The sequence below is a fragment of the Phoxinus phoxinus genome (genome assembly GCF_949152265.1).
Source record: "Phoxinus phoxinus genome assembly, chromosome: 12".
Lineage (NCBI taxonomy): Eukaryota > Metazoa > Chordata > Actinopteri > Cypriniformes > Leuciscidae > Phoxinus > Phoxinus phoxinus.
Genome location: NC_136887.1, coordinates 17,694,917 through 17,707,344, shown reverse-complemented (window position 1 = coordinate 17,707,344; position 12,428 = coordinate 17,694,917). Strand labels below are relative to the sequence as shown.

At 39.7% G+C, this 12,428-nt stretch overlaps 1 protein-coding gene across 1 annotated transcript in view; it reads right to left on the bottom strand.

Annotated features, from left to right (window-relative positions):
• The window catches only part of tenm2a (teneurin transmembrane protein 2a), a 292,880-nt gene that overhangs the window by 237,837 nt on the left and 42,615 nt on the right, over positions 1-12,428 (bottom strand). The window lies entirely within an intron of this gene.

Sequence of the window (12,428 nt, the reverse complement as noted above, 5' to 3'; positions counted from 1 at the left end):
GACTGAGATGCTACCCTAGCCCTAAACTATCAAATCTTTCATTTTTTTTATTTTTTTATATTAGGAATGCAAATGATTAATGTTATTAGGAATGTGAATGTAATTCTCACTAATGAACTGCACAGTTTTATATGATTAACAATGATTAATCACGTTAGCTGTGACTACTTTAATTATAAATACACTACCATTGGAAAGAAAGAAATAAGTAATTTTATTCAGCAAGGATGCATTAAATTGATCAAAAGTGACAGCAAAAACATTTAAAACTTTATAAAAGATATATATTTTTATATTGATCTTTTGAACTTTTTATTCCAAAAAGTTCTGGGAAAAAGTATCATGGTTCGCACAAAAATATTTAGCAGCAAAACTGTCTTGATGAAGAAATATTTATTGAGCAGCAAATCAGAATATTAGAATGATTTCTGAAGGATTACATCTGAAGTAATAATGCTGACAAATTCGCTATGCATCACACGAATAAAATAAAAATTAAAAATTAAATAAAATAGAAAATATTTATTTTAAATTGAAATAATATATATAATATTTAAATTGCCTGGTTAATCATAAAATCTTACCGACCCCAGACTTTTGCAAAGTAGTGTATATTTACGCACTGCATCCCTGAATAAATGTAGAATCAACAAAATACTATTAATATTATTATTTTTATGTGCTTCACAAGTCCAGGAGAGAGCGTCTGGACGTGGGACGTGTAATTAGCAAAAAAAGAGCACATAATCACAAATGAAAGCGTTAATTTTCACTGCACAGTTTTTCATAATTTTTTTACTTCACCTCTCACTGTGCAACTCTTCAGAGCATGTGCACTACCCACAAAGGTCACATATCTGACACCAATACCATTCTAACGTCAGATATGAAGGCACAGTTTTAGCGTGAAAGCCAGTTGACAGTAATTAAAGGTAAATTCACCCACACTCGTCCAGCTGCATGCAGCCTCCCTCCACACACACACTCTCTCTTAACTCTCTCCCAGTATAGAGTACATCAGGAGGAATTTCTGGCCCTCTGTTCTGACCGCACTTAGTAAAACAGACAGACACAAACTCGACCTACTCCTGTCCCCCACCAAACAAGCGTTCCCCACGCTGTTCCTCCTGTATTAGCTTGATTGGAGGAGAAGTCCACTGCCCCAGGGACAGTCCGGCGTGTGGCGCGGAGAGGAGGATTTTCCTGCACAGCAACAGATCATTACATAACAGCAAAGCCACTAGCTGTCCTGCACATACTGAAAATAATTGAATATGCAGAGGAAAAATAATCAGGTCACCTAACACGATAATTATTTACTGCGAAACACTCGCATAAAGGAGCGAGACAGACAAAGCGTGCGACTCTGGCTTAATACGGATTCATTAAAGGAGACTATAAGGTCATTTCAAGATTTGCCTCCAGTGTCTGTTGATTAGAAGCGGATATTTAATGTTTATAAAGTCCTCATTATGGGCTAAAATAAAACATTCAATTGCAGAGGCCATTAACGGTTCAGAATGGGTGTGTTTATTACCCCGAATATAAAACAGACAGAGCTTCGGATTGTGAAACGCAGGGAAAATCTTTGCTCACGAATGAATGACCAATTACCTATGTCCATCCAAATATGAAACTGTCCATTTCGAGTCAAAAAATGTCCATTCATTGCATCTGACCTTCCTTTATTCTACCAGGCCTGCACTGGAAAGCTTTGTTGTGATGTCTGGAGAGGTTTATTTGGTCAGCCATTGGGCTGCAGGGGCCTTTCAGAACTCTGATTTAAGATGCAGTGACATTGTGGATTTCTGCGAGAGCGTCACACGCGCGAGTGTGTGGGAGGGAGGGCTGGTTAAAGGAGGGCCTCGGGGCTGCTCTAACACCACAGTGGTGAGATGATGCACGATGGTGTGGAGGAGAACCGGGTCAATATGAGCACAGGCTGCAGCACAACCAGGTCAGTCTTTCCATTCATTACAGGCAGTGGAGGAGAAGAGAGGCCTCAGGGCTCAGAGCAGATCCTGCCTCCCTCTCCTCAGGCTCAACCTGCTGATACTTCCCCCTTTCACGGGACTACCATCCTCCCCAGAGACAGGGACAGGAGACATGATGAAGAAAGTGCCATGGAGTGAGGAGGAACAACAGGATTGGTGGAAGAATCTAGGACAGGCGATCAATCACTGGGAAACAATAATGGAGAACGCATCAAAGTGTGTGAACACGCATATCTATCCCACACCTACCTTTCTACATACCTACCAATCTTCCTGTCTGTCCGTCTAACTGCATAATTGTCTATCTACATATACAGCTAATTATCTGTCGACATATCTACCTGTCCATTTTGGGGTTTTTATTAGGAATGTGAATTAATAATATTATTTTTATTACGAATGTCCCTGTGAATATAATAATACAATCTCATGAATGAACCGCACAGTTTTAAACGATTAACTGTGACATAAATCTTACGACATAAATCTTATTAGATGTAACTAATTTAATCATAAATACACTATCGTTCAAAAGTTAGGAAGATATATATTTTTTAAAGTAAGAAATTAAATTTATTATTGATCTGTTATTCATTAAATTGATCATAAATGATAGTAAATAAATATATCCATCTGTTGGTCAGTCTGTCTTTCTTTCTGCATATCTGTCTGTCTATCAGTCTGTCTATACTGTACTGTATCTATCTGCATATACGGTATGTCTGTCCATCCACCTATTCATCTGTCTGTCCTTCCATCCATCCATCCATCCATCCATCCATCCATCCATCCATCCATGTTAGTAAGTCAGTCTACTTTTTCTGTCTGTCTGTCTATACACATGTATTGTGTACGTGTGTTCTTGTATATATGGTTTATGAGGACACAAGTGTATATAATGACATGGTTATTGCAACGTAAACATGGCGGACACTTCCTATGTCCTCGTAAACCAAATGGCTTAAAAACATACTAAACTGTGTTTTTTGAAATTAAAAAAATGCCAAAAGTTTTCTGTAATGGGTAGGCTTATGGGTCGGGTTAGTGTAGGGGCACAGAATATATGATCATCCCTGATCAGTGCCCTGAATACTGAACTAGGGATCTGATTGAGACGCACCCTGATTGTGAGTGTGTAAAATAAGGGAGGTCTACAAAATATGCAGAGCAGTGGGTTAACCACTGAGTTAACACATGTGCGCACACATACAGATGAATAAACATTGAATTTCGGGTTAAGAATCTGATCTTAACTTCTTCCAAAACACAACATTCACAATCTACGTGAGACATAGGAAAGAGATGAATGTCCAAAGAGAGAATGTAAATAAAACTGCAGTGCATACCATGAAATCACAGCTGAACTGAAGACTTTATAGAGGGGCGATAGAAGTGTTGAGAATTAATCTGAAAAAAAAAATACAGAAGCACAATTTTGGCATGCCAAAGAGCTTCTGAGTTCTGACTAAATTGAACTTTCAAGGGCGAGAGTTTAAAAATGACACGGGTCTCAGCAGAGACGGCTCAGAATGAAAAATCTGGCTGCTATAGAGCGATCACCAAGCATTTAAGCTGGGAACACTCTTATCAAGGCAAAGACATAAACAAACCCTTAACCTCAGAAATTTGGAAGTTGAAGCTTCATTGTAAATAATGACATAATGTTCAATTTAAGATGGCAGGGCCATTTTCTAGTCTAAATGTCTGCACCAGCAACATTAAACCCAGAATAAATTGACAACAGGCATAAACAAACATGGCCCTGACCTCTCTTCTCTGTTTATGGTCTGTGGCCTCCGATGCCTCAAAAATACAGCTATTACTTGAGTCATAAAATTTTAAAACGCTGAAAACACAGAATAACCAATTGTCGAGTTGAAACATTAGAAGGTATTTTTTATCAAAAACCACAGCATATAATTGTGGTTATAAGCTACAAGATGAATGAAATGTATATTTCTTTCTTGAATTTGAATAACAGTGAACAAATCAACGTACAAGGGCTACAAAAATTTGTAATAACTTGACCCCTGCTTCTGTAATTCACAAATTACAGTTAATCTGCATAATTCCGGTGAGTGAATGAATGAATGAATGAATGAATGAATGAATGAATGAATGCATGAATGAATGAATGAATGAATGAATGAATGAATGAATGAATGAATGAATGAATGAATGAATGAAAGAAAATAACATACACAGAAATGACATATTTTAAGTACCTTCATCCAAACCCTTTTTTTCAGGAGGGATATTCGCTCATCTATTACAAATACAACGTCTTTAAAATGTATTTCCAAGAGAAAATAAGATATAAATTAGATAAACATTGAAGATAATGCATTGCATTCAATTGCCATTAAACAAATACACATCAGGGCACAATTTACTTGACAGCCAATCAGATAAGCTCTTATTTGGTCTCAATTTAGGAGGAAGTCAGAGGGGAGATTTCTCTTAAGAAAGTAGAGCATACATACATCTTAGGTTTTATCTGGTGTGTACTTTTATTTTGTGACATTACTGCCCTTTTTTCACAGACAGAGGAGAGGAACAGATCTGAAATTGTGCTCCAGCCTTGATGGTGAGGCAAAGCAGAACAGAGGAGAACTGTGTGGCTTTTGATTAAGATTTTAATGAGTGCATCCTCTCCCAGGCAGGGGTCATTAATCATGTCCTATATGGAGGTATGACCGACAGGATAGAGTCTGTGCATGTCAGGCTTCAGCTGGAACAAGGCCACCATTTTAGGTCCATGCATGACCAAATTCTAGTGGTGCACTTATTCTCAATTTACTCCTCTTATTCTCTCTCTCTCTCTCTCTCTCCTTTTTTTTTGGAGGGGGTGGGGGGGGGGGGGGTGTGGTTTGTATGGAAGATGTAATGTGTGGATTGTTAATAAAGTTGCTTTGAAAAATGAATTTCAAATAAAAATCTCTCTCTCTCTCTCTCTCTTTTTCTCTCTCTCTCTCTCTCTCTCTCTCTCTCTCTCTCTCTCTCTCTCTCTCTCTCTCTCTCTCTCTCTTTCGCTAACTCTCTGGGGAATCTATACTCTGCTATATCTCACCTTCTGTGGGGGAAAATAGATATTCATATTATCAGGCAAATAGTGCCAGGCTGCTCACTATTTTACAAATATATTACATCAATCACCTTTGATATGAAAATGTCTGATGATTTCACTTAATTCAGAGCAATGTTATCTCTCTCCCTCTCTCTATCTCTGTATCACACACACACACACACACACACACACACACACACACACACACACACACACACACACACACACACACGCACACACACACAAACACGCACACGCACACGCACACACATACACACACACACACACGCACACACACACACAATATGCCCCGCAATTGTCCATCAACCTTCTTAATTTCACACTCTCACAATTAACAGCAACACGAGTGTCTGTTTATTAGGCTAATTCAAAAATCCACATCCTGGCCATGCTCTCAGTTTCTTAATCTGCCTCTAAACAAATGGATTTGAGGCGTTCAGAGGTGCTGTGCTGTCGCAGCTAACACCAACCATCACAACCGCGCAGTCGCCAGAGCGAAGGTGCAAACGTGCATGGTAATTAAGGGCCGACGGAGGGAAGCTGCTGCTAGGGGAAACAGTTAGAGACAGCGCTCGGCCTAGTCTGCTGGGACTTTGAGTAATGACTTCCTTTACAGCTCCGGCAAGATTACGTCTAAAGCCACGCCGTATCACGCACAAGCGGAATAACACATACATTAACCTACAGCTCACGTAAAGTGAAATAACCGAGATGGTGTGATGCTCTGCTGAGTGTTTCTAGCACTGGAAAAAAGGCATATCCAAGCACACTTCTCTAATGTAAATCTTTTTTTCCCTTTCAGCGAGGCGTGCGAACATATGCTGAGAGCCCGACAAGAAGTTCAGAAGTTAAGAAAAGCTGACAAGCTTAACGCCCGGAACAACAGCAGATGAGGTACATGAATAGCACCAGGTGAGAGCGAAGGGGGCTTCGGCGGCTGAGGAGCACAGGTGCACCTCTTATCTCCTCTCCAACACAACCTTGATGAGGGTTAAAGAGATGTTGGGACTTTGACACAGACAGCGCAGAGAGCAGACTGGAGCATGCGACCCACGGGCCATGCCAGGGCTGCCAGAACCGGTCAGACGTCACCCGCCAGCACCTCCCAGCATTATTAAAACAATACACTTGACAGCCCCATACCGTCATCTCGGGGAAGATTAGTAAATCTGTGTCACAGCTTGACATTCTTACCATCTGCTGGGCAAATTATTCAAATTTGCAATAAATGCCACCGTAGAGAGTGGTGATGCCGAGTAATTAGCAAACTGACAGAGGTGCCACGCTATGGCTGAGTGAGGCTGCGTTTTTCTTCTGCCTTGTTGTTGGTTTTAATCTTCATATCACAGGACACGAGAAGGGCAGGGCAGAACATGTTAGAAAGCCACAGAAGCACTGTTTAAACACCTCCCGGGTAAATGACACGCGCGGCCAGGAGCCGAAACCTCTCCACGTTGAATAAATGCCAGTGGAGACACATTTCCTGTGCGGGAAATGTCAGCGGGAGAGCAGCGAGTGGGCCGACTCATCTCTGGTCTTCATCAGGTGAATAGGACACCCCTCCTCATCATCATAGCTCAATTTAGAAGGCTGTGATAAAAGCACCAGAATCACTTCACACTCTCAAGCTCTAATTTAAACTCACTGAAAACCCCACGTTACAAATACTGGACATGCGAGAACTGGCCAGCATTGGCTCACAATTAAAGGGATAATTTCCCCAAAAATGACAAATCTATCATCATTTACTCATCTTCATTCTTCCGTACAAAAAAACAACAAAAAAACAACAACATATGTTTGGTAGCTCTTTCCCACATAAAGAAAGTGAATTGTGATAATGGATGCCATCACACTCACACACAAAAAAACCACACAAAAAAACCATAAACAGACAGTAGTCCATATGATTTGTGCACAATATCACACGTGTTTTGTAGCCATACAATAGGTTTGTGTGAGGAAAATTTTTAATTTGAAAATGTAATTAAATATAAAAAAGGTATTTTAAATTATAATAATATATATATAAGTCAATTTGACTTTGGGTAACGTAAAACGTCATTGTTACCTAAAATCAGATGACTTATGTAGATAATAAGAGTCTCTTGGGCAGAATGAGCCAGTGCGATCGGTCACCAGAATAGCTTTTTAAGCTAGTTTTCCCAGAATGGCCATGGGCCATGGGTCAGCACACAACCTTGCGCTCATGACATCATAATCAGGTCCTACCCAAAGCAAACAAGTCTGGAGGGAGGCAATTAATGTCCATCAGATGAGGAGTCACAGATGACTGAAGGCTGGTCTGGCCAAGGGACAGCTAAACCCAGAGGGCTCAATGACAAGGGGAGGGAATACAATATGCTGCATGCTCAGAGGACCACTGCCAACGGACACCAGCTCTTACGGTGGGAAATTCAAGATGGACTTGCATGATAAACAAGACAACAATGCTCACCATCCAAACATGATAAAGCAAATATTGTGGTTGCGTATTGGCAGGTCTTTGAAAGATGATTCACACCTTCACAATAGAAAACTGAATCAACATTTCAAAAACAGAAAGATTGTTTTTGTGTGTAATATGTGATACATGTCACTGTACATCTGTAGTGGTGAATATTTAATTTTGGCGGACGGCAATAGCTCAAATGCATTGCAAATTGCAAAAAAAACAAAAAACAATCAGAGTATGTATCACATTTCATTATATTTGAAGCGCCGTCACTGAACGGGCTGCTTGGCGACTGTAAATAATGTTATGAAAAATGATATGAATAAAACAAAAATATGAACGTTTTTGGTCTGATATGATGCTCGTATAGAGGCAGAACATGTTGTGATTAAATTTGCTACAAAACAAAGCATGCAGGCAGACACGTATCCATTGATAGGTGCATGAGAGGCTGTCGTTTGAAGGACCTCTAATGAAAAGATTGAACACAGCTAAAGTTTAGAGTGATGCTCAGTGGGTAATACAGAGGCCCAGCACCATATCCCAAGGGCACTTCATCCTCCCCAGCTGTGCCACATGTATAATGCACATCATTGTCCTACCATGTCCCATTTTATCTACAACCCAGTCATGGATGCTGAAGAGCATGCTACATAAACAAGTGCCATACAATTTATGAGTTAACATCCTGCAAAGCAGTGACAACATTCACTGTCTCAGTCTATTCTCCTCTCTCTACCGATCACCAAGCCATCCCAACACTTTCCGTACTTCCTCCCTCTACACCCACCCCAGTGTCACAGGACTGGCGTTGCCTTTGGGGCCAATAGAAACACAGTCACAGCTCCAATAACATAGTTCACTGGTCCAATTAAGCATGCTAGATTTAGCGTCATTAGGAAAGACATCTTTTGGGAGGAAGAAATTCGGGATGAAATGAATGGTGCACTGGAGTGATTCCTTGTCAAGCCGCAGAGAGCAGGAATGGGTGCATTTCACATTCAAAATAACACTTAAAATAAGCTATCATTCAGTTTAGACTTAATACACAGTCGTTTGGAACATTTAATTCGGATTGGCAGTCGGCATTTAAATATTCTTGACATTGTAGTGGTAAACAGTAACAAAGTATTTATACCTCATTACTTTACTTACGTCAATTTTTCAAGTTTCTGTATCATATCAGAGTATCTTTATTTTGGAAAACATTTACTTTCACATCACTACATTTCAAAGCTTTTACTCCACCACATTCCATAAAAAAAACATATTGTTCCTTGTTACTTCGAACCTAAGAAATCGCCAACCCTCTGAGACGCAAGAGTCAAATTCGTGAACGAGTGGATGCTTTCAAATGAACCCGTTGAATTGGTTCACAAACAACACTGACTGATTCATTCACAAAACAAACTGATCCAATTGCAGCTGTACGTAAGTCAACAACTCACTGATTCAACGATCCGGTCAAACTGATCTAAGAACACCACTGACTGAGCTTAAATGTTCGTGCAACTGATAACTGAAAGTAAGTTGCTTGTTCATGAAAACTTTGCACTACAGGCATAAGTGTGGTCTTATTTGAAAAAAAAAAATCATGTTACTATGATTGAACTAATTGAAATAGAATATGATTGAATTAATTGATTAACAGTTGGCCAGTTAATATTACAAAATAAATCTGCCAGGGTTTATTTTGGGATAATTATTGCTTGGTTGTTTCTATTTTTTAACAATGTCTAGCCTCTTGCTACAGCAGTGTTTGTGAAATACAGGAAGTGCTGGCAGCCAAATGCATGACCTCCAAGGTGGCTTGATGACCGTGAACACAGCAGGGGTGACAGTGGAAGGTTAAGTGTGAGTGGGACCTCCGGGGAGGCCTGAGACAGTGGGTGTGAAGAGATCTGACCCTCAGCTGAAAGAGGAACTACACAATGCTTCAGGTCAATGTCACTGGATCCCCCACTGATAACAGCCATTATGCCACAGCGGCCAAACTGTAAGTCCAAGGACATCAGCACAGCTAGTGTGCATTTCAAAAAGTCAGCTCAAAACTTCAGAAGCGTGCCACCTGTATAGAACATGCATATGAATAGTTTAAGATTTAGTAGATATGTATAGTTTAAATATTTAGCATGAAACATCAGTCTTGTAACACAAAAGAGTGGCGTAGCCGTCATATTGATAGAAATAAGAAGGGAAATGTCGTCTTCCTCCGCTACGTGGGGGCCTTACAGATGTTATGCTAACCGCACATCCACTAGTCACTTCACAGTGTTACTTCCCAGTGTGAGCCTAAGGCGATAGTGCTTTTTTATTTGTTTGTAATGTTAAAGCATTCCACAAATGGCCAACCCGGTGGTGTAAATTGTGCGTACTTACATTTAGGCAATCGACAGAGCTCGTTACAACAAAACACAGTGGCTAAATTTATTTAGAATGGACTGAAAATCCAATACGCCAGTGGGAGGGAGCCAGAGAGAGGGAGAAAGAGGCAGACATGGAGGAACGGTAACTAGAAGAAGATGCTGAGAAGGTAAATTGAAAACATAAAAGATTGCACAGAAATTATCTCCTGTGAAGATGCTATTCTGAAAAACAAAAACAGATGAATGATGGGACCAAGTATAGCATACTGCAAACAAAGAGCATCCGTCATTTTGTTGTGTTTCTAACTGCTTATTAAATATGCCTGTAAACTGAAATAGACGAGAGCATGACCGCATGACAAAGAGGCCGAGAAGCGTCCATTACATTTTAGGTGATGCTGAGGAAAATCTATTTTATTTTGTGATGGTTTCGCAACCCCATTTTACTTCCGTAATGTAACGTATTTACGAGGGAAAACAATTATATTCAATAAGGAACAATGTAGGACAGCACTTTATTGGATTGTGAGGGGCATTTTTTTAAACTTTAAAATAAATATAAATGTAACAAAAACTGAAGGAGTTGCTACATAGTATTTATATGGTTCCCTAAGGTATACCTTGGTAAGAATACATTGGAACGTGTCTGAAACAAATAAGGCATTGTGGCCAAAAAACAAGATAATAACATAGTACTTTTGTTTGGTGTAGTCATAAATCAATGATGTTAGCTTAATCTGCTCAATTACAACAAATATTGAACACATTTGATGCTCTGTTTCCTTAGTTATGCGGTGTAATTTTCACTCCATGTTCCGACTTCAATTACACCTGTTCCAGTAATATCTCTATATCTCTCTCCCCCTTTTCAAATAAAAATGAAAGACTTTTTTGACATAAACTTGGAAAAAAAAAATTATTTGGGGACTTGCTCAAAAGCTTATTTCTCAGTTCATTAGCTCTGCCCTTCATCCGTATATGAATACTAAGTGCAGTTTGGGATTCAAATGTTTACATTTGAATTAAATCGTCTTCAGAGGAACAAGGTGTCCTTGCAAAGTTCCGGAGTCCAAAAAAAACATCTAAATACCCCCGATGAAATAAAAAAAAAGTGAAAGAGGGATTGGGATAGTGTGAAAGCTAAGAAAGTGTCTGATGCGGCCTCCAAAGCGACTGCACTGAGGGAACAGATGCCCTCTACAAAAGAATTGCTTGTTTGATGAGAACATTTTCCCCTAACCTAAAATGCACCGCTACACCACTTGCACAGCACAAATGATCTTCGCTCTTCCGTCGGTTTTGTCTCCCGTTCCCTCAATGGCAATGAAATTTTCTTTATTCGACTCTTGATTCTATGCTGGGTGGACTAATTAACCAAAGGTAGGGTTTGAAGGGTGATTACGGCAGACTGATTAATCTCCGTAGAGTCAAGAGATTCAGAGAGGGCTCAAAAGAGTGTTTGAGAAAACGCTGTTTCATATTCTCACCTCCAACGTGGGATGTAGGGGTTATTAAACCAACACACACACACACACACACGCGCACGCAAAACACGCATATTGTTCTCGCTCATGTGTTTCTGCTAATTGTATCCACTCAGCATCACTTTCCATCCCCTTGTGCTTCCTTTCATTTTGTGTAAAGTCTTCCTCCGTCCCTGTGGCTGGCAGCACATGTCATCCTGCAGTAATTATCTTCACCCATTCTAGAAAGTGACCTTCAGCAACTCTGAGAAACATACTAATCAGAGAGCAATTAGAGCAGATTTGTCAAAAGCAGGCAATGCGAGCCTCAGCAGTGATCACTCCTTGCACGGGTCTGCTTCTAGTTAGTAAAGGGGTAGAGGTGTACAAACATCCAATGTTTGCACCACAGGGAATATATCAACCAAGGACAGGAATCATTTCTGCAAAAATTCTTTGTTGTTCACAACAACAAATAAAAGTTTCACCCCGAGGCAACAGTGATTCCCGACTGAATGAGAACTGCACTACAGCTGTTCTAATAAGTGATCATATAAGGGATTTCAGAAATATTTTAAAAAGAAAGAACAAAATACAACAAAACAAAACAAAACAAAACAAAAACAACTAAGGGTATATTTCACAACAAAAATGTACTAAAAACTGAAAGTTCATGTTTCATGAGCAGACGTCAATGTTGTCAAAACGATCCCCGTTCACACAGATCCGCGAAAACGACTAAAAAAAGTAGTTGGCTTTGTAGAGAAACACTACGCGCCTATGATTGAACATGCGCATGACATCACCATTTTCACAAATTCCATTTTTTGTAGTTTACATGAAGATAATGGTCTCGTTTTCAAAAACTTGCACCCTGAAACCCATTTTCAAAAGTTTGTATTTCCAAGCCCCCAAAACGCTGTTGTCATGAAAATGAATGGCCAAAACACATAAAAAGTTTTCCGTTTTCTTTTTATTACGGTGTCATGTAAATGGCCCTGAGGACCAATTTATGTTTTTTCTTATTGCATTTTTTTTATACATATAATCGCAAAACATTAA